Raw genomic sequence first — 27,231 nt, 5'->3', positions numbered from 1 at the left:
ATGCAAGTCACCTGTTTTATGTAAGCCATTTAACAATTACTAAAAATTGATTTGTCTTTGACAAAGAAATAAACATTTCACAATTACTCAGTACTTCTATCATAGTTCAAAAAATAATTGTAGCAACTCTACTGAAATATAATTCATATTCATCCAATTCATATGTAAAGGATACCATTGAATCCTTTCTAGAATATTTTCAGAAGCCTCCATCCTCTATTAGTTTTCAATCATTTAAGTACTCTAATAAAGAATCCTAACAACACTCTAAGGAAGTCATCAATATGGCTGACTCAAAAATGTTTGCCACTGTGAAGTATGACTGTGGATATAACAGACACATTACAGAATCAAAGATACTACATGGTCTTACAAAGAAGGAATCAAGCACACAGAACACCTAGGTAAAGACTCTAAATATGGACTATATGTCTTCTGTATTTCAATGTGCATTTTACATTTAGCTTCTCAAAAGCATTGAAAACGTGAATTGTTGTTTCTGAGCTTGGCTTATATCACTTAACATGATTTTTCTAGGTCTATCCTTTCCCTTGCAAATCATATAACATTATTCTTTATGCTGGTTGTGAAAAATTCCATTCTGTATATGTGCCAATTTCACTGAAGTGAGATGGATTCTCTGGTTTTTGCTTTCCAAGTCATTTATGGATAGGGATGATGAACTTTACTTCATGTTGACTAAGAGATTTTGCAACTTTTAAAACTATAAGTCATAACTTATGCAAATATTTAATGTAGCCTGTGAGACATTTAAATCAGTGGAGGAAAAGCAGTAAATAAGGCAAATTCTATTAGAAACTCCATTGAGTCCTAGCACTAGTGGTTCATATCTGTATTCTTAGCTATCTGGGTCATGGTTATCATAAGAATCATAGTTCAAAGATGAAAAAGTTCACACAGAGAAGAATATTTCAGACCATTGGTCACACAGGCAATTAAAGTTCACAAATCCCAATACCAGCATCAGAAGATGAATGTCGGTATATTCACCTGTCAGCCCAGTTCCTAGAGATCCATAGAATAGGGCATCATAGTCCAGAGTGGCACAAGGAGAAAGTACACAACTATTTCAGACTCATAGTCTGTACTGTGACCTGACATGAACACTAACATCTGTCACGAGCTTACTTGGGAATTTCCATTCAATAATGTGCTTAGAACAAGAGTACATTCTAAGAGTTCGCCTTCAATGTTTAAGCAAGAGGCTGCTTCAGGGTAATTATACAAATCAATGATTTCTATGTAGAAACAGGAAATTTAACAGCAGAGTAAGATAAATCCAAGTTAATAAATCCCTAATGCCTGTAGTTTGGAAAGGTTTATTTTGCAAATTATTTGACTATCGAGAGGTTACATCAGGAACATGTTAACAATGAAACAAATGCATTTTGATCTCTGATTTGCCTTTTTCCAACCTCTTTTATAACTGTTATTTTCATGGCGAATGTACAATTTATGTAATGACTGCATTTGCTCACCAACTCCAGGTGTCCCTTTCACACCGCCCCCGCCCCTCCTGCCCAAGCATGCTTTCATGCCTGGTGTTTATTTTGATCAATAATACTTTAGTTGTTCAGAGAGGGCATGTCTTTGAATTCTTCCACTAATTATACTCCCCTTTAACCACGTTTCAGTGTGTGTAAAGGCATCGAAACCTTTATACTTTATCATGCATGATTGTATTTTAGATCTAGCTTCCATATAGGAGAGAAAACATGTTGACTACATATTACTGTCTTGAACATTTTTGCAAAGGAGGTTCTCCCTGACATTACTTTAGAGGAAGATTACTGCATTATCTATTATTCTCAAAGCTCTGTGTTCTGGAGCTGTTCTGTGAGCCTAGAGACCTGAATCACCATTGAATGTAACCTGGGATCTGTGTTGGGATTTGTCAACATCACTGACAAATATTGCTCTGTTGATGCTGCAGTTGATAAGTCTCTAGGGAGTAGATTACTGCCTTACTGTTGTCATACTGATGAACAATGTGGATATTTGTACTCATTCTGTGATATCTTTATGAACATAAAAAAACCCAGTTTTAGAATAATTTTCAATGTATGAAAAAGTTATGAGATGGGGGATGTAGCTCAACTTCTGTGGGATTTGTGCAAGCCCTGGTGCATTCACATTTGCTCTTTCTTCTGTTATGTCAAGAACCATTGATCCCAGACTAAACATCACAACACCATCCTCTTAAATTAATGACTGCCTAAAATATTCAAAATAATAATTGTAAAGAAACTCAACGAGATACAGATGTTTAGAAGGCTCAGCAAATCCATAATAGGTTTTATCAGAGCTATATAATGAGTGAATGTTGTTCTTAATGTACTATGCTATTTCTCATCAATTTTTTTTATCGCTTTCTTATTCTCATATTGTTACAGTATCTTACCTTGTAATCTGGTATATTGTATGTACGTTTATTTGTTTATATGAAATAGGAAACGAAAGGGGGAAAACAACATGAGGGAGGGGGTGGGGGGGAATGGGGACAAAAGGATGAGGGGTATCAATGTGTGTACAATAATGTACCTTCTATCTGGCAAATATAACTGTAACCTCTCTATTAATTGCAACAATAAATTTAAAAAAACTTATTCTGGTCAAGGCATATCATCAAATAGTCACCTGAAAATGATGTAGCTAAGTTTCTCTCTATGGTAGAGTAATCTTTCTTTCTTTATTTCTTCCCTACTTTTTTTTTGTGGGTCACAGGGGTTGAACTCTGCCTGGACGCTGTTCCTGAGCTCTTTAGCTCAAGCCTACAACCCTACCGCTGGGCCTAGGCGTTGTCTCTGAACTCTTCAGCTTAAAGCTACTACCCTGCCCTTGAGCCAAGACCCACTTCCAGTTTTTACGGGTTAATTGGAGGTAAGTGTCTTGTCCGTTAGTGCCCAGACTGGCTTTAAGCCTTGATCCTCAGATCTTAGCCTCCTGAGTAGCTAGGATGACAGGCGTGAACCATCCCACCTGGCTGCCTATCTCTATATAAGGTTAATATAAAGTCATGTTATATATAATGTTTTAAAGGAAAAATTATAAAGAGTGTAGTATTTTCTTTGAGTAACTATATATATAGAGAGATGCACACATATATATTATAGATATGTATATGGAGAGCTTCATTATTAGCTAAGAAAAATGCACCTATAAACATTTCTTCTGTTCAAAAACAGTATAATAAGCCAGGTGCAGAGGCTCATGCCTGAAATTCTAGCTAGTCAGGAAGCTGATATCTGAGGATCATGGTTCAGACATAGCCCAGGCACTAAAAACTGGTGCTGCAGCTCACGGGGTAGGGCAGTAGCCTTTAGCTGAAGAGCTCAGGGATAATGCTCACGCCAAAGTGTTGGGTAATAGCCTTGAGCTGAATAGTTTAAGGACAGCACCCAGGCCCAGAGTTCCTGTTCCATGACTGACCTCCCACCACCCCAAAAAAAAACAAACCAAACCACTGTAATAAAGAATACTGATGGATTACTATATTTTTTTAACATAGACATATAGCAGACTTTATTTCATTTTACTTTTTGTTTTTGTCCAGTCCTGGGGTTGAGCTCAGGACCTGAGCATCATCCTACCACTAGCCTAGAATCCTACCACTTGAGCCACAACATCACTTCTGGCTTTTTCTACATATGTGGTACAGAGGAATCGAACCCGTGTATTTGTGCATGCTAGGCAAGCACTGTACCACTAGGCCAAACACCTAGCCCACATTTTTCTTTTTTTCTTTTTGTTTACAATTTTATTAATATTGATTTTTACATCATATTTGAAATGTCATGTTTAACAAACAAGTATTCAATAAGGGAATCTCAATATACAACCACTGGCACCTAGATTTTAGAACATAATTAAAATTTAGTTGAGTATTTGTATGTTATAGATACATATTAATATATCCAATAAAACATTATGTCTATAGAGTATGTAGCCCATTATAGATTTTTATATCTATGCAGTTATGCTTAATCTCCAAAATCATGTCCATATCCTTGGGTACCCAAATATATAAAGTCATCGTTGTACTGTTTGGATCTAATATCCACATATTAAGAATGCCATGCACCATTTAATCCTTTGGTCTTGACTTTTCTCACTCAACATGATTCATGGGTTTTGGGGAACATTTTGCACTTTTAAATGTTCCCTGTAGCTTTAAAGCTGCTTTACAATTGCTTTTAGGTATTAATATTCAGGAATAATTAAAATGTAATATACAGTTAGTATTTCATGTACTCAGTGTGTAATTAATTTTTGAGTGTGTAATTAATGCAAGAAAGAGGAGGTCCTGTTTCAACCTTTGAATCTTAAGAGACTTTGCAAAATAGAAAATAGGAAAACAGTTCTTGAATTTCAAAAGAGATGTACACGGCATATTCTTCCATGGTACTAAGCATTAAAAAAAACAATATTGGGCCAGGAGTTTGGTCTAGTGGTAGAGTTCTAGCCTGGCATGCATAAAGACCCAGGTTTGATTCCTCCATGCCACATATATAGAAAAAGCCAGAAGTGGTGTTGTGGCTGAAGTGAGAAAAGTGACCAGATGTATCCCTGGCTCTACCTACACTAAGTTTTTGTTATGTCATTTTAGGAGACCACAATTTGTTTTTGCTCCCCAAAATATGACTCAGCAACAATGTACAATGCACAACCTGAAACGCTTCCACCCAGGACAGGCCATTTTCAGTAATTTCCCTCTTCTTTTATAATATGCTGTCTTGATAAAAACTTTGGTCTCCCTTTTTCACTTCATCTTATTCCATTTTTATGTTTATGAACATCTTAGTTGGCTTTGCCTTAGCAGAAGTTAAGTTCAGTTACTGTCAACTATACCCCATGATTCAGTACTCTGAATAAAAGCTGTCACATCTTTTTTATTATAAAAATTCTTTTTTATTGTAATGTATATAGGGGTTACAGTTACATTTGCCAGATAATAGGCGCACTACTTCTCACACAATGGTACCCTTTCTCAGGTTTTTGTTTTCACCTCCTTTTTTTTTTGTGCCATTCCTGGACCATGAGCTCGGGGTCTAAGCACTGTCCTTGGGCTTTTTCAAGGCTAGAATTCTACCACTTGAGCCACAGCACCACTTCTGTTTTTGTTCTATGTGTGTAGCACCGAGGAATTGTACCAGGGTCTTCGTCCTTGCTAGGCAAGCACTACCACGAGGCCAAACTCCCAGTTCTGTTGTCACCATTTTAACTCTACTGTCTCTCTCAATTGGGAGGGAGCAAAGATACAATGAGTCTCCTTTATTATGTTTTATTACAGAATCCCCTTGTACGGAATGCACAATAAAACTTTGGATTTTATGCTTATTTTAAATCAACAGATTCAAATTTCCATAAGTCCCAGTTGATTCAGCTATATTAACTACATAAATTAGTGATGTGGAATATCTTAGGAATTCTGAAATTAGAATTGTACATTATTTCATGTTTAATCAAGAGTTAGTTCAATGTTGAAAGGGCATAGGTTTGGTGAGATGCGGAGACATAAGTTCTAAGTTCATTCAGTAATACTAACATAGATAAACCATTAAAGTGAAACTTTTTGAGGAAATCTGAAATGAGAATTGTACATTACTTCATGTTTAATCAGAAGTAAGATCCATTTGAAAATTCCAAAGACACAGGTTTAGGTAAAATGTGGAGGAGAATCTATCACAGCTTGACTGTGCTCACAATCCTTAGGGTGGTCTTGCTTTGTAGGCTTTTTGTCCATTTCCAGAGGTGCTGAAAGCTCTAATCTCTCTTTTTCTTGTTTTCCACATTAAAAATCTTTTGGTAAACAAGCAGGCAACATTTCATGACGAGGAAAGTTACAGTGACCACACAGGCCAGCAGGAACCCAAGAACATCCAGAGAGTGGTACTGGTACCAGGTGAGGTTGTGAGCAAGTGGCCTCAGGTGCTTGGCTCCTTTGTGGCGCATGACAAACTCGATCCAGAAGACAGCTCGATCCAGGGGATTCATAGGCTGATCATGGTGAATGGCTGATAACCACATAGCATTCTTTTTATAGCTAAAGGTAAATCAAATTGACATCAATTTCTGAAAATGAGCTAGGAAGGAAAACAGCAGAGGGCCAGAGGTTTTGCCTAGTGGTAGAGATCTTGCATAGCCTGCACAAAGACCCAAGTTCGATTCCTCAGTACCACGTAAAAAGAAAAAGCCAGAAGTGGTGCTATTGCTCAAGTGGTAAGGCTGTAGCCTTGAAGAAGCCCAAGGACAGTGTTTTGGCTCCTGAGTTCAAGCCCCAGGACTGGCAAAACAAAAAACAATAACAACAACAAAATAAAAACCAGAAAACAGAAACTGAAATGGTTCATCCTTTTCACTATAGCAAAATGTTAACTATCATAATTTCATATTGTATTTGCCAAATATTTATTTCATAAGCATTTATTTTATAAAGAGTAGCCAGTTAGATCTTAAGCTAGAAGAAATTATATGTGAGTGGGTTAGTGTCACATGTGCAGGGAGTGTGCCTGTGTCCTTATTTAATTGTTTTCCTCATTTTTCTTCCAATCTTTGGTTTTCATCCTTACTGATTCCTTTCAGTACACTTTTGTCCTGTTTTCGAATGCTGAGGGATTTGATATTTTTTTTCCATGCTGGCAACAAAAATGAGGTATTATGGCTGGAAATGAAAGTGAATCCATGAACTCTCAGCATTCCAAATAGTGAAAGATGCTGACCATGATTTAAACCCACCCTGGCCTCTATAGCATGACAAGGTTGCAACACACATACACACACACACACACACACACACAGACACAAACACACACAAGCCCATTTTGATTTGTGACACACATGATGGGTTATGATGACTCTTCCACTATTAAGCAACTCTAAACTGATGGTAATTTAAATGTTCACACACTGGTAAGAAATATTCTTTAAAGGCTATTTAATAAAACATAAGTATACTAACGAGCGGGTAGGATAGTTAACCAGTTTCCCAAGGTTTAATGTCTAGACAATCAGACAGAAAGATAGACAGACACAATCTCATACATACACACTGGAACATGTACTCACACAGGGTTGTTAATGACTGCATCCAGTGCTCTGAGCAAGTCTTTTCGTGACATTGCTCTTATATCCACTTGAACAGCTGCTCCTTTTGCCACCATGTGAGCAATGTTGTCATGCTGTTCCCCAAACAAAGGAATGCCACCAGGGAATCCCATGATGGATGGCCTCATAGACTCCATTTGCTCTACCGTGAGTGATGAAAGCTTTGGTTTGGGGATGACCTAGGAGAATTTCAACAAGAGTGTTCATTAAAAGATGTGGACATAAAATGAGAACTATACATTGCAGGCACTGACTGGAGCAGTGTTCTCCAAATAACAATATTGAACCGATGACACTGCATTGAAATGGCTTTCATGGCTCACCGCAAGTAGCACCTAGTCCACTTGAGAGGTAAGCACAAGTCTTATGGGACATGCTTTATGTTTTGGGTGACTTGAGGTTTGAGAATGAATATACCATTTCCTGCCGAACCTAAAACCCATAATGGATAACAGAGAGCAAATTGTAAGAAGAAAATATTTATGTTAGATTATGCTCTCATAAACTTACAAGTATTACATTAACCTAGTGAAAGAGGGATTTTTGAAACAGTGTATTATCACTTTATGCTAAGAAACATGATATTTTTCCCACATGAAATGCCCACTAGCTGGATGCTGGTGGCGCACATCAGTAATGCTCCCTACTTAAGACGTTGAGATCTACGAACGAGGGTTCAAAGTCATCCCGGGCACCAAAGTCCATGAGACTTTTACCTCTAATTAACCACCAGAAAATCAAAATTGGCACTGTGGCTCAAGTGGTAGAGATGTAGCCTTAAGCTGAAGAGCTTGGGGACAGGACCCAGGCCCATACTTCATGCTCATGACCATCACTACTACCAACAACAAAAAGCACACTCATTCATTAAAGGTGTTTTTTTCAGTGGCATTGTAAATACTTGTCCTTCTTTAGAGGATGGATAAGGCAGTGTTTGAATTGAGAGACAGAGATATAACTTCAGATATTTAGAGAAAATGACATTGTCACATTCGTAGGGAAATGGAAAGACTTGGAAAGTTTCATGTTTTCTTTGAAAGTAGGCTTAGTATTGACAAAGAATTACAATAGCTCAGTAAATATGCACATATGACTCTATAGAATGATGCTAAGTGAAATGAATTCTGGTATATGTAAAAAAACAACGGTTTCTTCTTTGTGGTTGTTATTTATTTTTTTTGCCAGTCCTGTGCTTGAGCTCAGGGCCTGAGCACTGTCCTTGGACTTTCTTAAGGCCAGAACTCTCACTTGAGCCTCAGCACCACTTCTGGCTTTTTTCTATGTATGTGGTACCGAGGAATCGAACCTAGGTCTTCCTGTATGCGAGGCAAGCACTCAACCACTAGGCCAACCTCCCGGCCCCTGTGGTTGTTATTTTTAATGTACTAAGTGAAGGTATTTATTTTTTCTTTTATTTTCCCCCTTCTAGCTTATGCCTTGTGGTTTATGTATCTGAGTTTGGTAACTGGTGTATTGTATATATGCCTATTTGCTTATTAAATTAGCAATGGAAGGGGAACAACAAGATGATGAGACAAAGGACAAAGCATGAACCAATATAACAGAGAGACAAGAAGTTGGAAATGGACTTCAGTATTTGGGGGTGGGGGAAGGGAAAGGAAGAGAAGAACATGGGAGGGTAACAATGTCCGAGAAGAAAGGTACACACTCCCTGACATATGTAACTGTAACCTCTATATATCACCCTGTCAATAAAATTAAAATTTTTAAAAGACAAAGAAAAAAGATAAACATTATATATAATACATCAGATTATAATAAAATTCAAATGATTCATGCTTATTTTCTTTAGGCTGAGATTACAAATATAAAATGTTTGCATTCATTTTTGAGATTTCATCAATAAACCTCCATCAGTGTGCTTCCTGTTGCACTGTCATCACCTATGTCTAAATCTGCTCATGTTTTCAGTGGTTGTTTTTCAGAATCTTACCAAGGAGGTCATTCTTGCGGAGCCACGTGTACAGCCGGGTATTAGCTCCTAAGGTGTCTGGTTACTTGCCATTAAATCTCCAAAGAACCTGGTAGTTAAAGACAATATATTTTTAAATTTAAAGGGTAACTTTTCAAATTTAGAGAACATGTGGTTAGATGGCTTTCGTAAAATGGATAAAGAGAATAAGTAAGGTTAATTAATGCAATTTGAAAGACTGAGAGAAAAAGGTTATGAATATTTAATGTACTCATTTTCATATTCAATATGAATAGCATCATAAACTTCATAGTATTAGACAAATGATGTGATAAGTATCAGGTTTATGGATTAAATAATTATTAATGAAATGAAAAATAATTCATTAGTGAGGAGAAACCTAGATGGATGTAACATACTAATACATGGATCATAGTTCCAGGAGGATATAACCATGCTATCTATATTCACAACTAATGCAAGATCACACAACTTCATCAAGAAAACTTTAATTTTACTAAAACCACACATAGATCCAAACAAAACCATGGAAAAATCAACAAAACAAGGAATTGGTTCTTTGAAAAAATTAGCAAAATTGACAAACCTTTTTCAAATCTAACCACAAAAGAAGGGAGCACACCCAAATAAACAAAATCATGGATGCTAATAGAAATATCATGACAGATATTACTAAGATCCAGAATGTCGCAAAGAAATACTTTTCAAACATTTATGCCAACAAATTTGAGAATCTAGAAGAGATGGATGAATTTCTAGCCAATATAAACATATCCACACTGAACCAAGAAGACCTAAACCAAGTAACCAGGCCTATTTCAAGTATTGAAATAGAAATGGCAATCAGAGACCTCCCATCCAAGAAAGGCCCAGTCCCTGATGGATTCACAGTTGAATTCTATAAGGCTTTTAAAGTAGAGCTCATACCAATACTTCTCAAGCTCTTCAATGAAATTGAAAACGAAGGCTCTTAGCCAAACTTATTCTATGAAGCCAGCATAACCCCCACCCTAAAATCAGACAGAGACTCATCAAAGAAAGATAACTATAGACCTATTAATGTGATGAATATTGATGCAAAATTTCTAAGCAAAGTTCTAGCCAACAGTCTTCTACACCTCATCAAGAAATTATGCATTATGATTGAACAGGATTCATCACAGGGGTGCAAAGCTGGTCCAATATATGCAAGACAATCAATATAGTTCATCACATCAAGAGGAGCAAGGACAAGAATCACATGATCATTTCAATAGATGCAGAAAAGGCATTTGACAAAATGCCTTTCTGCTAAAAGCTCTGAAGAAACTAGGAATCCATAGAACATTCCTAGGTATAACAAAGACTGTGTATGACAAACCTACAGTTAGCATTATACTTAACGGTGAAAAGCTAAAGCCATTTCCTCTAAAATGAGGAACAAGACAAGGATGTCCACTCTCTCCACTCCTCTTTAACAGAGAACTAGAAATTCTAGCCACAGCAATAATGCAAGAAACAAGCATAAAGGGGACCCAAATAGGAAAAGAGAGATTGAAATGTTCCCTCTTTGCAGATGACCCCAAATTAGTTGAGCTGATTCAAAACTTCGGCAAGGTAGCAGGGTATAAAATTAACCCTCAAATATCAACTGCTTTCCTGTGTGCCAAAAATGAGAAGAGCTAGGCAGATATCAGGAAAGCAATTTCTTTTGTAATAGCTTCAAAAAATAATAAAGTGCCTAGGAATTAACTAAGAATGTAAAGGAACTTTTTGATGAAAACTTTAAAACCATGAAAACAGAAATAAAAGTAGAACTGAGAAAGTGGAAAAACCTCACGTGCTCCTGGATTATTAGAATTAACGTCGTTAAAATGGCAATCCAGCCTGCAAAACCCAACAACATCCCAATGTCATTCTTTAAGGAACTAGAAGAAGCAATCCAAAATTTCATATAGAATAACAGAAAGCCCCTATAGCAAAAACAATACTTAGCAAAAAGAACAGACATGGAGGAATATCAATACCAAGCTATTACAGAGCTATAGAGTAGTCAAAACAGCTTGATACTGGCACAACAACAGTTCTGAGGACTAATGGATTAGAACTTAAGATCCAGAAATCAACACACAGACTTATGGCCACCTATTCTTTATTCGGGAGCCAAAAAAATAAGATGAAAGAAATACAGCCTCTTCAACAAGTGGTGCTGGGAGAATTGGTTAAGCACCTGCAGAAAAGTAATGTTGGATCCTTCTATGTGACCCTTCACCAGGATTAATTCCAAATGGATCAAATACCTTGAGGTAAAATCAGATACCTTGAAAACATTACAAGAAGGAATAGGATATACACTAGGTCTCCTTGGCAGAGGTCAAATCTTTCTTAACAAAGACCCAGAAACACAACAAATTAAAGAAATTTGGATAAACGCTACTGACTGCATTAAACTGCAAAGCTTCTGTATGGCAAAGGTTGTAGCTAGCAAGATTAATAGAAAGCCGACAGAATGGAGATCTTCAGAAGCCATACAAGAGACAAGTGCCTCATATCTAAAAAATATCTACAGCTAAGACATTGAGTCTCTCCAAAACAAATATTGAAAGTAACAAACAACCCATTAAAAGGTGGGCCAAGTCTTAAAGAGAGACTTCTCTGAAGAAGAAATAAAAATGGCCTGTAGACCCATGAAGAAAGCTTGATATCTCTCTGGCCATAAAAGAAATGCAAATCAAAACAACTTTGAGATTCCACCTCACTCCAATTAGAATGGCCATGATCAAGAAATCTAATAACAACAGATGCTGGCATGGATGTGGCCAGGATGGATCACTCTTACATTGTTGGTGGGAGTGTAAACTCTTTCAACCACTATGGAAAGCAGTATAGCGATTCATCAAAAAACTAAACATAGAGCTCATCTATGACCCAGCAATTCCACTCCTTGGCATTTACCCAAATGTCCAGAAACAAGGAAAAACTAAAGCCATTAGCACAAGGATGTTCATTGCAGCACTATTTACCATAGCTAAGATTCCTAACCCAGATTCCCCTCGGGAGATGATTAGATCAAGAAGATGTGGTACATATACACAATGGAAATGTACGTTGCCATCAGAAAGAATGGCATCACCCTATTTTTAAGGAAATGGAAAGACTTGAAAACAATCATATTAAGTGAAGTAAGCCATCCCCAAAGGAACATAGGCTCGATGGTTTCCCTCTTTTGTAACAATTGGTATACATCTAGGACCCTCCTAGCAGAGGATTATAATAACTCAAAACCCGAGATTCATCAGACCATATAGGATGAGACTTAATTAAAGGATCTCCAGGATCTGGAAACAAGAGATTTATAATATGTGATTGTTGTTCTTAAAGTACTCTGATATTTCTCTTCTCTTTTTTTACCCTTTTAATCAATCTCTTATTGTTTCTGTATCTGACTTAGTTATCTGGGATATTCTAGATATGTTTATTTTATTGAAATAGGAAAAGGAAGGAGGGAGATACAAGATGATTCAGAGTGAGTAGGGGAGAGAAACGGAGACAAAAACATGAAAAGGGGGTATCAATGTGTAAGAAGTAATGCACCCATTACCTGGCAAATGTAACTGTAACCCTTCTAGGGTTTACTCAAAGATAAAAAAAAAGAACAGATTCATCATGAATAACACCTGCGGCAGTTCTGACACAAAACAGGGAATAGACACAAAGTCCACTCATATTTTGTATATTTCTCTTAAAGGTAAATGTAAATTTGAGTGCATAATTCCCCTCCATTTTATTGAGCTATTTATAATGAGGGGGGAATAAAGGCTAACATTTATGTACCGGAATTACATTTTTAAAATCTAAGGATTTTTTTCTTTTACAGCAAAATGTTTGTATTTTTTGTATTTCATATTTATATTTTACATTAAGATTATCTAGAATTATATTGCATAGTTCACTGTGGTCAAATGTATGAAATCAGTTTTTTTAAAGAATTTACTAATGTTGATTTTTACATCATATTTTAAATGACAAGTTTAACAAACAAGTGTTCAAGAAGGGAATCTGTATAGACAATCACTGGGACTTAGTATTTAGAACTTAATCAAAATTAGGCTAAGGGTTTGTATGTCATAGAAACATTAATTTAAGAAATAAAACATTATGTCTATAGAGTCATAGGTTTTATGTCTATATAGTTATGTTTGTATTTCCATTACCATGTCCATAGCATTGGGTATGAAGTTATTGAGTCCTCGCTCTTGTACTCTTTGGATTTAATAGCCACATACTAAGGATACCATATGCCTTTTGTTCCTTAGGTCTTGACTTGTCTCACTCAACATGATTCGCTCTAGATTCATCCACTTCCCTGCGAATGCCATTATTTTATCTTGTCTGTTGGCGATGTAGAATTCCATTCTGTATATATACCACATTTTCTGTATCCATTCATCTGCAGTAGGGCATCTGCATTGTTTCCATTGCCTGGCTATTGTGAATAGTGCAGAGATGAACATAGCTGAGCAGGTGTCCTTATAATATCCTGGGTCGTGCTGTTCAGGATAAATGCCCAGAAGTGGTATGGCGGGATCGTAGGGAAGGTCTATTTTCAGTTCTTTAAGAACCCTCCACACTGCTTTCCAGAGTGACTGAACTAGTCTACATTCCCACCAGCAGTGTAGTAGGGTTCCTTTTTCTCCACAGCCCCACCAGCAACTGTCATTGTCTGAGTTCAAAATCTTGGCCATTCTTGTTGGGGTAAGGTGGTATCTTAGGGTTGTTTTTATTTGCATTTCCTTTATGACCACAGATGATGAACATTTTCTCATATGCTTTTCTGCCATTTTAATCTCTTCTGATAAGTGTCTCTTTAGTTCCCTTGCCCATTTAGTGAATGGTTTATTCGGTTTGGAGGGGATTAGCTTCTTGAGTTCCCTGTAGATACTGGATATTAAGCATTTGTCAGATGTATTGTTGGTGAATATCTTTTCCCAGTTGGTTGGCTGTCTCTCTACTTTTGTAACTCTGTTTTTATCTGTACAGAAACTTTTTATTTTTAGTTAGTCCCATTTATCACGTCTCTCTCCAATCTGTTGTGACCCTGGGATTCTCTTCAGGAATCTGTTGCCTGTGCCTATGATTTCCAGTGTCTCTCCTACTTTATCGTGTAGCAATTTCACGGTTTCCGGTCTGATGTTGAGGTCTTTGATCCACTTTGAGTTAATGCTTGTGCATGGCAAAAGGCTAGGGTCAATTTTTAGTTTTCTGCATGTGGCTGCCCAGTTTTGCCAGCACCAATAATTGAATAGGCTGTGTTTGTTCTATTGTATATCTTTGGCTCCTTTGTCAAATACAAGTTGACTATAGGTATGTGGTTCTATTTCTGGGTCTTCTGTTCTGTTTCACTGATCTTCTGGTCTGTTTTAGTGTCAATACCAAGCAGTTTTTTGTTATTATGGCTCTATAGTAGAGTTTGAAGTCTGGTGTTGTAATATCACCAGCATTGTTCTTTTTGCCTAGAATTGTTTTGGCTATTCTAGGTCTTTTCTTGTTCCATATGAACCTTTGGATTATATCTTCAATTTCCGTAAAGAATGTCTTTGGGATTTGATGGGGATTGCATTGAATTTGTATATCAATTTTGTCAGTATAGCCATTTTCACTATGTTGGTTCTCCCTAGCCATGAGCATGGAATGTCTTTCCATTTCCTAGTGTCCTCTTTAATTTCTTTCATTAGGCTTTTATAATTTTCATTGAATAATTCCTTTACTTCTTTGGTTAAGTATATTCCTAAGTATTTTATTCTTTTGGGGGCTATTGTGAATGGGATCATTTTCTTGATTTGGCCTTCTGTTTGTGTATTGTTGGTGTACAAGAAGGCTACTGACTTCTGTCACCAGTCAATGGCCTGGGGTAGGGGGCTCTTGAGGGAAGGGACAGGATTCTAAATTCCTTGCCCCCCTGCCCTTGCCAGTCTTTCTCAGGCGGGGTGGAGGCGTCTTAGTTAAGTTGTATAGCTTGGTACCAGCTGTGCTTTCCGATGGGTTTGGGGACCCTCTGGACTATCCGCTGGGCTACTCACCCCTCTGCATTGGCTGTGGGTGCTCCACGGTGTTGGAGAATCATTCACTCACCTCGGATCTCCGCCGCCGCCTGTGGTCTGTGTCTGGGTTCTGCTGCTTGCTGTTCTGGTCTGCGCTGTGTCCTGCCTCTGGCTTCTGCTGCTGGCTTCTGTGGTGGTTGGGGCTGCCCAGCCTGGTGCCCTCCGCTGCCGCTTTTTGTGGCTTGGAGCCGGCTGGGAGGTGGGGGAGGGGTCCTCGCATTCCGAATTCTTTGAGAAAGTTGGATGTGAGCTTTATCTGGATTTCTTTTCCGGTTTGAGTCCTTCTCCATTGCTTTTTGAGTTTGTTGCTGTGGATTTCTTAAGGTAGTTGGGATTCCCTGGTTCTCTCTTTTTGTGGGAGAGAGCTAGGCAGCGTCCCTATTGTCTCGGTGCCATCTTCCGCTCAAAATCTAAGGATTTTAAAAATAAACTTCTCAAGACACACACACAAACACACACACAATTTCACATTGTGACTGCTGTGTTCTTTTCAAGTGACAAAATACATGTTGTATTTATTGAAGATGAAAAATGTTCAGATTGTATACTATTGGAGTACCAGTTGGGCATATCTTTGTCTTTCAACTATCTAAAATAAATTAAAGCTATTGTGACAGAGTATGTTGCACTGGGAAGCTAGTGTAATCAGATGCCTACAAAGTTTATGGCCCATTCAGTGAAGACTGCTATTGATGCATTATATCTCACCTTTTGTGGAATTTGTGCCAGTGCAATCTCATTGGCTGTCTCTTCTGTTATGTTAACAACCATTGACCCCAGGGAAAACACCACCACACCATTTTCCCCAGAGCTCTGCACATACTCTTCCATTTCCTGTGAAGAAAAAATTTGCTTCATTTCACTCTCTCCCCCTTCTCCCTCTCCCTCCTCTCTCTCTCACAAACACACACACACACACACACACACACACACACACACACGAACATACACAAATAATAGTGAAGCAAAAATTATTTAAAATTTTGATATATCAAATTAGCCAAGCATAGTGGCTCTTGCCTGTAATCCTAGATAGTCAGGATGATGAGCTCTGAGGATCATGAGTCAAAGCTTGCCTGAGTCTTTCAGTTCCAATTAACCAGCATTAAGTTCAATATAGAACTGTGGCTCAAGTGGTAGAGCACTAAATGTGAGCACTGAAGCTCAGAGCCTATAGCCTGTTCTTGAATGCAAGTCCTACATAGGATCAGCAGTAAAAATTTAATGTAAAACTAAGGAGAAAAAATTCAAATTTTATCAGACACTCACACTGGAACACAAAATAAACAGAGCAGTATGCATAAAGCATAGTTTTCAATCAGCCACTAGAAAGGACACTGATAATAGTATATAGTATTTTGCACCATAGGGCAACAAATTGTCCAAACGTTTCTACATGTAATCTAAATTATTTCTCTAACAATTTTACCTGTGAAACAAAAGTCATAGTTCTTATAAATTGTTCTCACTTTTTGAATTGCTTTTCTTATACATCTTTTTCAATTATCATTCTTCAACTGATTTGTTAATGTTATTTACAGAACATCTTATCATTGACTGAGAAACATTCTATAATTCCCATCTCTGTTCTTTTAGTATTGTGTCTTTCCTTTCCAAGATGCTTTCACAGAATTTTTACTAATTGACTCTAAATTATCCTTTTAAGTGGATTATAAAGTATGAGGGTTGATTTTAGCGTTATTCTACCTCCATGCATACTTCTTTAATATGCTAATCACTTGATGTTTTTGTAAGGATTCCTTCTAGGGACTGAATTATTAAGTTTTAATTAAACTGACTTTGTCCTGAAAGACTCTGCACTGACTGGAATGCAGAAAATTGTGATGGTGCAAAACTCATTTTTAATACTTAGAATGCTTTATCCCACTTCCTGCTTTCAATCTAAGTAGACTTGTGTTGAGTGGTACAGAGCCATATTTTTTCATATATTTTTATTTTAATTAATAGAAGGGTTACATTATATTTGCCAGATAGAAGTTGCATTAATTCATACACATTGATACCCTTTCCCATGTTTTGGTCCCCATTTCCCTCCCCCCACTCTCACCCCTCATCTTGCTTTCCCCCCTTCCCTATCCAATTTCAAATAACCAAATAAAAATATATCCAATATATCAGATAACAAAGTAAGATACTGTAACAATATGAGATAATCAAGGGACAGCAAAAGAGATGAGAGATAACATAGTACATTAAGGACAACAATCACTCATCATAGGGCTTTTTTTTGTATATCCTAGAGGTCCTTTCATTTAGCATCATACTATATGGCCTTATGGATCTAGGTTTTGCTCTATTGCAAATCTCTGCTAGGAGAGCCCAAGTTTTCTACTGATTATGACCAATTAGGGAAACCATTGAGACTATGTTCCTTTGAGTCTGGCTTACTTCACTTAATATGACTTTTTCTAAGTCTTTCCATTTCCTAACAAATGGGGAGATGTCATTCTTTCTGACAGCAGCATAGAATTTCATTGTGTATAAATACCACATCTTGTTGATCCACTCATCAACTGAGGGACATTTGGATTGGTTCCATATCTTTGCTGTGGTAAATAGTGCTGCAATGAACATCGTTGTACTAGTGAATTTACTATGTCCTTGTTTCTGGACAATTGGGTAAATGCCAAGTAGTGGAATTGCTGGGTCATAGGGGAGCTCTATGTTTAGTCTTTTGAGGAACTGCCATACTGCTTTCCATAGTGGTTGAACAAGTTTGCACTCCCACCAACAGTGTAGTAGTGATACCTCCTGGCCACATCCCCTCCAGCATCTCTTGTTACTAGTTTTCTTTTTTTTAATGTATTTTTTATTGTAATTAATAGAAGGGTTACATGATATTTGCCAGATAAATGGTGCCTTAATTCCCACACATTGATATCCTTTCATATGTCATGGTCCCCATTTCCCTTCTCCCCTCCCCCACCGCTCATCTTGTTTTCCCCCATTCCCTATCCAATTTCAGATAACCAAATACAAATATATCCGCTATATCAGGTAACAAAGTGAGATAGTGTAACAATATGAGATAACCAAGGGATAATAGAAGTGATGAGAGATAACATAGTACCTTAAGAACAACAATCATTAATTTTATGGCTTATGTTTACATCATATTTTAAATGACAAATTTAACAAACAATTGTTCAAGGAGGGAATCTCTAATTACATTCTCTGGGACTTAGTTTTTAGAACTTAATCAAAATTAGGCTAACGGTTTGTATGTCATAGAAACATATCAGTTTATGAAATAAAACATTATAATTATAGAGTCATAGGTTCTTTTGTCTATATAGTTATGTTTGTATTTCCATTACCACGTCCATTGCTTTGGGTATGCAGTTATTGAGTCCTCGCTCTTGTACACTTTGGATTTAATAACCGCATATTAAGGATACCATGTGCCTTTTGTTCCTTAGGTCTTGACTTGTCTCACTCAACATGATTCGCTCTAGATTCATCCACTTCCCTGCAAATGCCATTATTTTATCTTGTCTGTTGGCTATGTACAATTCCATTCTGTATATACACCACATTTTCTGTATCCATTCATCCGCAGTAGGGCATCTGGGTTGTTTCCATTGCCTGGCTATTGTAAATAGTGCAGAGATGAACATAGCTGAGCAGGTGTCTTTAAAATATCCTGGGTCATGCTGTTCAGGATAAATGCCCAGAAGTGGTATGGCGGGATCGTAGGGAAGGTCTATTTTCAGTTCTTTAAGGAACCTCCACACTGCTTTCCAGAGTGGCTGAACTAGTTTACAATCCCACCAGCAGTGCAGTAGGGTTCCTTTTTCTCCACAACCCCACCAGCAACTGTCATTGTCTGAGTTCAAAATCTTGGCCATTCTTGTTGGGGTAAGGTGGTATCTTAGGGTTGTTTTTATTTGCATTTCCTTTATGACCATAGATGATGAACATTTTCTCATGTTTTTCTGCCATTTTAATCTCTTCTTCTGATAGGTCTCTCTTTAGTTCCCTGCCCATTTAGTGAATGGTTTATTGGGTTTGGAGGGGATTAGTTTCTTGAGTTCCCTGTAGATACTGGATATTAAGCATTTGTCAAATGTATTGTTGGTGAATATCTTTTCCCAGTTGGTTGGCTGTCTCTCTACTTTTGTGACTCTGTTTTTATCTGTACAGAAAATTTTTATTTTTAGTTAGTCCCATTTATCACGTCTCTCTCCAATCTGTTGTGACCCTGGGATTCTCTTCAGGAATCTGTTGCCTGTGCCTATGATTTCCAGTGTCTCTCCTACATTATCATGTAGCAATTTCATGGTTTCTGGTCTGACGTTGAGGTCTTTGATCCACTTTGAGTTAATGCTTGTGCATGGCGAAAGGCTAGGGTCAATTTTTAGTTTTCTGCATGTGGCTGCCCAGTTTTGCCACCACCAATAATTGAATAGACTATGTTTGTTCCATTGTATATCTTTGGCTCCTTTGTCAAAGTGATTGAATATTTTTGACTTTGACTGCGTTGTTCAGAATTAGTCTGACTCCACTGTGGTCTGATAGAGTGCATAGGACTACATCAGTCCTGTTGTATCTGCTTAAGTTTTCTGTATGAACTATTGTATGATCTATTTTGGAGTGTGTTCCATGTGCTGCTGAGACAAATGTAAAAAGTTTTGCTGTTGGGTGGAAGACTCTGTGTATATCTGTTAAGCCCAGCTGGGCTATGGTATCGTTTAAGTTGATGGTGTCTTTCCTTAATTTTTGTTGAGTTGACCTGTCATTTGTTGAGAGTGGTGTATTGAGGTCTCCCAGTATGATTGTGTTTGAGTCTATCTTGTTCTGTAATTCTAAGAGAGTTTGTTTGACGAATTTGGGTGCTCCTCTGTTGGGGGAGTAAATGTTTATAACTGTAATATTATGGGCATGGATTGTACCCTTTACTAATATATAATGGCAGTCTCTATCTTTATGTACTGATTTTACTGAGAAGTTAATTTTGTTGAAGATTAAGATGGCTACTCCTGCTTTTTTGATGGTGCATTGGAGTAGAAAATTCATTTCCAGCCTTTCATTTGGAATTTGGAAGTGAAGTGTGTCTCTTGGAGACAACATATTGATGGGTGGTGTTTCTTAATCCAGTCTGCTGCTCTGTGTCTTTTGATTGGATTGTTCAGCCCGTTCACATTTAGGGAGATTATGGAGAAGTGGTCAGTTTCCATTGTTGTTATTTGTTTTTACTTCTAAGTTTCTTTCTCTTTTTTCCCCTTTTGTGTTTAGTGAATTATAGATGTTTGCTTCTTGATGGGAGTTCTTGATGTTCTACAATTTGTTCTCGGTTAATTAGTATTCTTTGTAACGCTGGTTTAGTGTGCACGTATTCATAAAGCTTCTCTTTGGAGTGAAATATTCTTGTTTCTCCCTCAAATGTAAATGCTAGTTTTGCTGGATATATCAGCCTGGGTTGGCAGTTGTTGGTCTTCAGGACATCAATGATGTTTTTCTAAGCTTTTCTTGCATTTAGGGTTTGCGTGGAGAGATCTGCTGTAATTCGAATGTTCTTCCCATTATAATATAGCTCCTTCTTTGTTTTTGCAGCATTTAAGATCAATTCCTTGGTATTCGGGTCTAATGTCTTTACTATGATATGTCTAGGTGTGTTCCTTCTAGGATCTTGCCTGCTTGGGGTCCTGAAACCTTCAATAATGTGAGTATTTTCCCTTTTAAAGTTGGGGAAGTTCTCTGCTATGATTTTGGTGAATAAAGGTTGCATACCTTTGTCCTGGAATTCGGCCCCCTCCTCAATCCCTATTATACGAAGATTAGACTTCTTTGCTGCATCTCCCAGTTCCTGGAGCTCTCTCTGGTAGATTCTGACTGATTTTTTCCAAGGTGGCGATTATCTATTCCAGTTCTTGTGTTTTGTCTTCCGTTTCTGATGTTCTATTCTCCATCTCCGTCAATCTGCTGCTTAATGCCTCCATTTTTGCTTGAAGTGTGGACGCTGAGCTGTTCATGTCTGCTCTGAGGGTATTAATCTTTTCTTCCATTTCTGTTTTGAATTCGAGGAGCTCTTTGGAGATTTCCTGCTTATGTTCCTGGAATTGTTTTTGGAATTCTGTTTTAATCTCTTTAGTCATGTTCACAATCATCTCCTTGAAAAGGGTCATGTTTCGTGTCTCTTCAGGTGTCATTTCTTGGGATGGTGACATCTCTCTCATTGTTGCCTTTTGGGCTTTGTGTGGGACTTTGATTATTTATGTATGTTGTGATTCTTCTTTGAGCTCTCCTCGGCACCGAGAACTGTTGTTGTAGTTCGCTCTGTGGTCAGTAGATTCCCAGAGGCTGTGTGCTGCTGTACGACTAGCTCTCAGCCAGCCAGTGGCCTTCCAGTGTGCCGTGGGATGAATCTGCGAGCTTCGGTCTCAGCATCCTGGGCAGATGGTTGGTTTTCCTGTGCTGCTTCTAGGGGCAGGCCCCCAGTCAAGGGTCTGGGGTTTGGGAGCTTCCAGAGGCTCTCAGAAGGACAAGCAGCTGTCTGCTCTGTTCCGAGGGGCACGGCCCAGCTGAGGATGTGCACTCCAAGGGCAGAGCACAGCCTTTCTGATTCTCAGAAAGCTAGCTTGGCTGCTGGTCGGCCCTTCAGTTCCCTGCTGCTTTGTCAGAGAGTCTGTGACTGTGGGGCGCCCCTTGGTGCTGTCTCACTCAGGATTCCCAGCTGGAGAATGCCCAGCTCAAGATTTGAGGGGGACAGCTGCTGGGTCCTATTGTCCCGTACACCCCACCCGCTGTTGTAAGGCAGGGACACAGTGCTCCCCACTCTCCAGACCCAGTGGCTTGGGAGAGGAACCAGATGGGCGGGTGGGAGCTGGGACACCCCCGCCTCCCCTGGTGGGGTGCTGGGTCTTGGCGTAGCCCACCTGTCAGTCTGCAGTCAGAGGCCTGGGAGAGGAACCTGGTGGGCAGGTGGGGACTGGAACACCTCCGCCTCCCTTCGTGGGGTGCTGGGTCTTAGTGCCGCCCACCTCCAGTCATTGGACTGGGGGAGGGGGCTGTTGAGGGAAGGGACAGGATTCTAAATTCCTTGTCCCCCTGCTCCTCATTTTGTCAGGCGGGGTGGAGGGGTCTGAGTTAAGTTCTATGGCTTGGCACCCGCTCTGTGTTTGGGGGTCTGCTGCAGTACTCACGCCTCTGCATTCGTCTATGGATGCTGCACGGTGTTGGAGAATCCTTCACTCCTCTGAGATCTCTGCCACCACTTGTGGTCCACGTCTGGGTTCCGTTGGTTGCTGTTCTGGTTCTGCGTCTGGGTTCCGCTGCTTCTATGGCTCGCTGACCCGGTTGCCTGGCCGGCACAGCCAAGCCCGGCTCCCTCCACCGCCCCCTCCTCTGCAGCTTTTCTTGGCTCAGAGGTGGCCCGGTGGGGGAGGGGTCCTCGCGTTCCGAATTCTTTGAGAAAGTTGGATGTGAGCTTTATCTGGATTTCTTTTCCAGTTTGGGTCCTTTTCCATTGCCTCTTGAGTTTGTTGTTGTGGATGTCTTAAGGTAATTGATTCATGGGACTCCCTGGTTCTCTCTTTTTGTGAGAGAGAGCTAGGCAGCGTCCCTATTGTCTAGGCGCCATCTTCCTCCCAGAGCCATATTTATTGAAAAGAAAATCACATAACACTGACAAAAGGATTATATTTACCTTTGGCAATGGTTTTGTAGGTTTACCGTGGAGTCCTCCTACAAATTCAACATTTGGTAAAGCTGGGTGAGAGAATTCCAAGTCCCAGTAGGACCGAATGAGCCAGATGCCTGCTTTACTCATTGTCTCCATTAAGGTAGTAGGTTGTCCTGAGTGGAGAGTGAAAAAAGTTAGCAGTAAGAAAGGACATGACAGAGGTGTTTCTCAATATGTTTATTTTTTGCCTAAGGACTGGTAAATTTTTTTTTTTGCCAATCCTGGGCTTGGGCTCAGGGTTTGAGCACTGTCCTTGGACTTTCTCAAGGCTAGCACTCTACCACTTGAGACTCAGCACCACTTCTGGCTTTTTGCTATGTATGTGGGATACCGAGAAATCGAACCCCGGTCTACGTGCATGCTAGGCAAGCACTCTACCAAACTCCCGGCCCCAGGACTGGTAAATTTTTTTTTCAGTGATACATAATGTGTTTTTTTGTAAAGTGTATTACACAGGAAACGTGGTATTTATGTGGGGTTTTGACAGGCAAACTTATAAGAAACTATTTTTATGGGGCCATAGCTAATTAGCATTCATAAAGAATCCATAAAATAAGTGATTATAGAATTAACTGTACATTTGTCTACTCTTTCTTCATTAAGGAACATTCTAACTGAAGAGTCAATAATTGTATAATATGGACAGAAATCATTTCCCAGCAGTTCTCAGAGTAGTTTAACAACTAGCTTAGCAACTAGTTCTCAAATTAATGCAACAACTTGTTCCTTGATTCTTGATTTCCCAGATGAATATGTTTTCTGACTATCTGATTGATTACTTCTACTTGAATCACATAAAGAGCTTCAAAGTGTATATTTACTGCATAGAAACATTGGCAAATATCATGTGAAAGTATTTCAGAAATAATGGGAACAGGTAAGTGTGTTCACCTTATTCATGGATGATATTTTATTAAATGCAGAAGCATGTTTAAAAATGATAGAAAATTATCATATGTACATTCCTACTTTACTAGACTTAATGTCTACAAAATGGATGACTGTAAAAATAATAAAGAATGTGGAATCATTAGAAATTCTAAATATCTAGTCTGTGCTGAAACACTGGATCTATCAAGAATAATAAAACTATTAGAAAATTGAGACAGTTGGTTACTAGTGGCTCAGACTTGTGACTAGCTACTCAGGATTCTGAGATCTGGAAGACTGAATCCTGAAGCTAATATGGGCATCCAGTAAGTAGCAAAATGCTTAAATAGAGGCATAGCTCAAGTGTTAAAGTACCACTCAAAACATGTGAGTCAAGCAAATTTGAGGCTTCTGATACCCCTTGATACAAGCAAAAAGAAAAATAAGAATGAGCATAAAAAGTATTTTTATTTAGTTGAGGAAATCGATCAAGGGAAACAATATTTCCTGCATACATAGGAATAATAAAAATGTAACTCATCAGTATCACTAATTCTCTCTCAGGGAGGTAAGTAGTGATTTTGAAAATGAAGAAAAATGAACAATTTTTCATTGTGAATGACATTTTTTAAATTGGATGATGTCCTAGAGTGGCTTATGTAGGTAGTTGTCAATTGTCAATGGTATTTGATAGTTGGGAGTCTCATAGACAATTTTACATCTCATTTAACAGTTTCACCTATAAAAGACAAATTTCTTTCATTTTATATGCATCCAAAAAGTGACAGTCTAATCTATTAAAAATGAAATGTGACTTATGTAAAACTTCACTGTAAAAGCTACTCCACTCCTTTGAATCAAATGTCTCCAACCAAAAGTCAAAATAAAGCATGCACATCATGTTTTCTACCCTCTCCAGGAATGTCATCTGACCACTTAACCCTGACAGAATGACAGGTACATAAGGAAGAGGAAACAGAAGCCCTCCGCTATACTTTTCGGTTTTGTAGCCAGGATAGAAGTGGAGAGTATACACCAAAGGAATCTCCAATATCTCAGCCAGAAGTTCTCCACAAGGACCAATGGCATCTGCAATCACAACACCAAATCTTGCCTTTTGTAGCCTGGCTATCAGTTCCTTGTTCATGGTGCTTCCTTGCGAGCTTTTAGCCCAGTATCAGAAAATGCTTTAAATATATTATCCAAATATATATGCCAAACATGTCGTTCTTGGCAATTCATATGTCCACAGATAAATCAATTCTGAGTAAATTTCAATTCGTTCATTAGTATTGGAAGATGAAGGGAAAGTTTCAAATTTATTGTTGGATGGTTCTTTGGTATCAATAAGAATAGCAGATGATGGCCTCACAACTGTTACTTCATGACCCCTCAAGATGAGTTAATCCAGTATTACCTTGATATTTAACCAATGGCTATATTTCACAGGCCATGCAAGTATTTTCCTACAGCTTCCAGAGTTAAAGTAATAATTCAGTTGCAGCAGCAAAAGAACTGAAATCCATTTCCCAGTCATGCTGACTATCAACACAGCGATCTTTCAAATTATGCTCACTTGTTTTCAATTTCTTATGCTTATATTGATGGAATAAATCAGTAATGAAGTTAAAATATAACTTGGGTAGGTCACAATAATTATGGAAAGTGACCAGTCAGAGAATTTGATTCTGGTAGATTCATAGTACAAATTTTAATTTGAGGATGATTCAGGTAGTAAATTCAGCCCTTCTTTTTAAAATAAACTGCTTTCATGTAGCTAGGAGTTTATGACCCTTGTGTGCAAATCAGCTATTTTACATAAGCCACTTTACAATTACTCAGAGAACACTGGAAGTTGAGAGGTGACATGTTTTTATTGTTTTGACAAATATATAAACACAGCAATTTCAGAATTGCTCAACATTTCTTAGATAATCATGATTCAAAAATAATTGTAACAGCTCTAGTGAAATATTATTCACATTCATCCAATTCAATTTAAACGATACCATCAATCCTTTCTAGAATATTTCCAGAAATCTATAACTCTATGCACTATCAATTTTCAAGAAGTGAAATACTCTAACAGGGAATCCTAACAATGCCCCCAGGAAGTCATCAAGATGACTGACTCACAGTGATTTAAATGCCTTCACTCCAAAGGACCTAATTCACTTAAAAAAAGAGCTATTTAGAAGTGTATCAGGAGTGTGCCACTGTGAAATATGTCTGTGGATGTGACAGAGACATTGCAGACTCAGGAGATACAACATGGTGTTACAAAGGAAGAATCAAGCACATTGCACACCTAGGTAAAGTCTGTAAATAAAGACTATATATTTATTCTATATCAATGTGGTTTTTAGATCTTGCTTCTCTCAAAGAGTGAAAACATGGACTTTTGTTAATTCTAAGTTTAGCTTATATCACTTAATATTATTTGTTCCAAGCCCACCTAATACTATTTGTTCCAAGTCCATTCCTTTTTTATTTTTAAATTGTTTATTGTAATTAATAGAAGAGATATATTTAACAGATAGAAGGTGCATCACTTCAGAAACATTGATACCCCCTCTCATGTTTGTGCCGTCAACTCTTTTGCTTGCAAATGATAAAACATTATTCTTTCTAATATATATATTCTTTCATATATATGTATATCAAATATATCAATCTAAATGGGTGGGATGAAATCTCTGAGTTATTTTCCTCTGCATTTCATTTATGGCTGGTGGTGACAAGCAATTTCTCATGTAGACTAAGAGATTTTTCAGACATCAAAAATGGACCTGGGAGTTAGACCTAGTCATAGTGTGTTTGCCTAACATGCACGAAGCCCTGGGTTTTATTCCTTGGTATTACATACATAGAAAAAGCCAAAAGTTGCAAAATGGCTCCAGTAGCAGGACACTAGCATTGAGCAAAAATATGTCTAATAACAGTGCTCAGGCCCAGAGTTCAAGTCCCAGGATTAGCATATATAAATACATACATTTCATAATTTAAACATATATTTAGTAAACTTTAAAGACATTTAAAACAGTGGAGATAACATCTGGTAATCAGACAAATTCTAGTAAAAAAAAAACAACACTAATAGGCCCAATGGTACATAGCACTTAGATATCCAGGATATCATGAAGATCATGGTTCAAGGATAGAGACGTTCACAACATAGTTCACACAGAGTGGAATAGTTCAGATCACAGTTTACAAAACCCAAACAACTTCAAAAGCTGAATGTTGGTGTGTTTACCTCTCATCCCAGCTCCTAGAATTCCATAGAGAATGCCATCCTAGTTCAGACTGGCACAGGAAGAAAGTAATAGCTCATTTCATATTTCTAGTCAGTATTGCGAAGTACACTTGAACAACAAAGGACTATCATATGCTTAAGTGGTTATTACTGTCTGATGACATGCTCAGAATAAGGGTACATTCTAATTGTTAATCTTGATCTTTAAGCAGGAGGCTGATTCAGAAAAATTACACAAATCAGT

The 27,231-nt window shown here is 38.1% G+C and overlaps 1 pseudogene; it reads right to left on the bottom strand.

Annotated features, from left to right (window-relative positions):
* Positions 1 to 5,784: 5,784 nt before the first annotated feature.
* On the bottom strand, positions 5,785 to 25,268 carry LOC150055662 (UDP-glucuronosyltransferase 2B15-like; annotated as a pseudogene).
* Positions 25,269 to 27,231: the final 1,963 nt, after the last annotated feature.

The sequence above is a fragment of the Megascapheus bottae genome, chromosome 13 (assembly GCF_031878675.1).
Source record: "Megascapheus bottae isolate mThoBot1 chromosome 13, mThoBot2.hap1, whole genome shotgun sequence".
In the NCBI taxonomy this organism is placed as follows: domain Eukaryota; kingdom Metazoa; phylum Chordata; class Mammalia; order Rodentia; family Geomyidae; genus Megascapheus; species Megascapheus bottae.
Note: the sequence above shows the minus strand (reverse complement) of the source record. Positions and strands in the feature narration are given on the sequence as shown.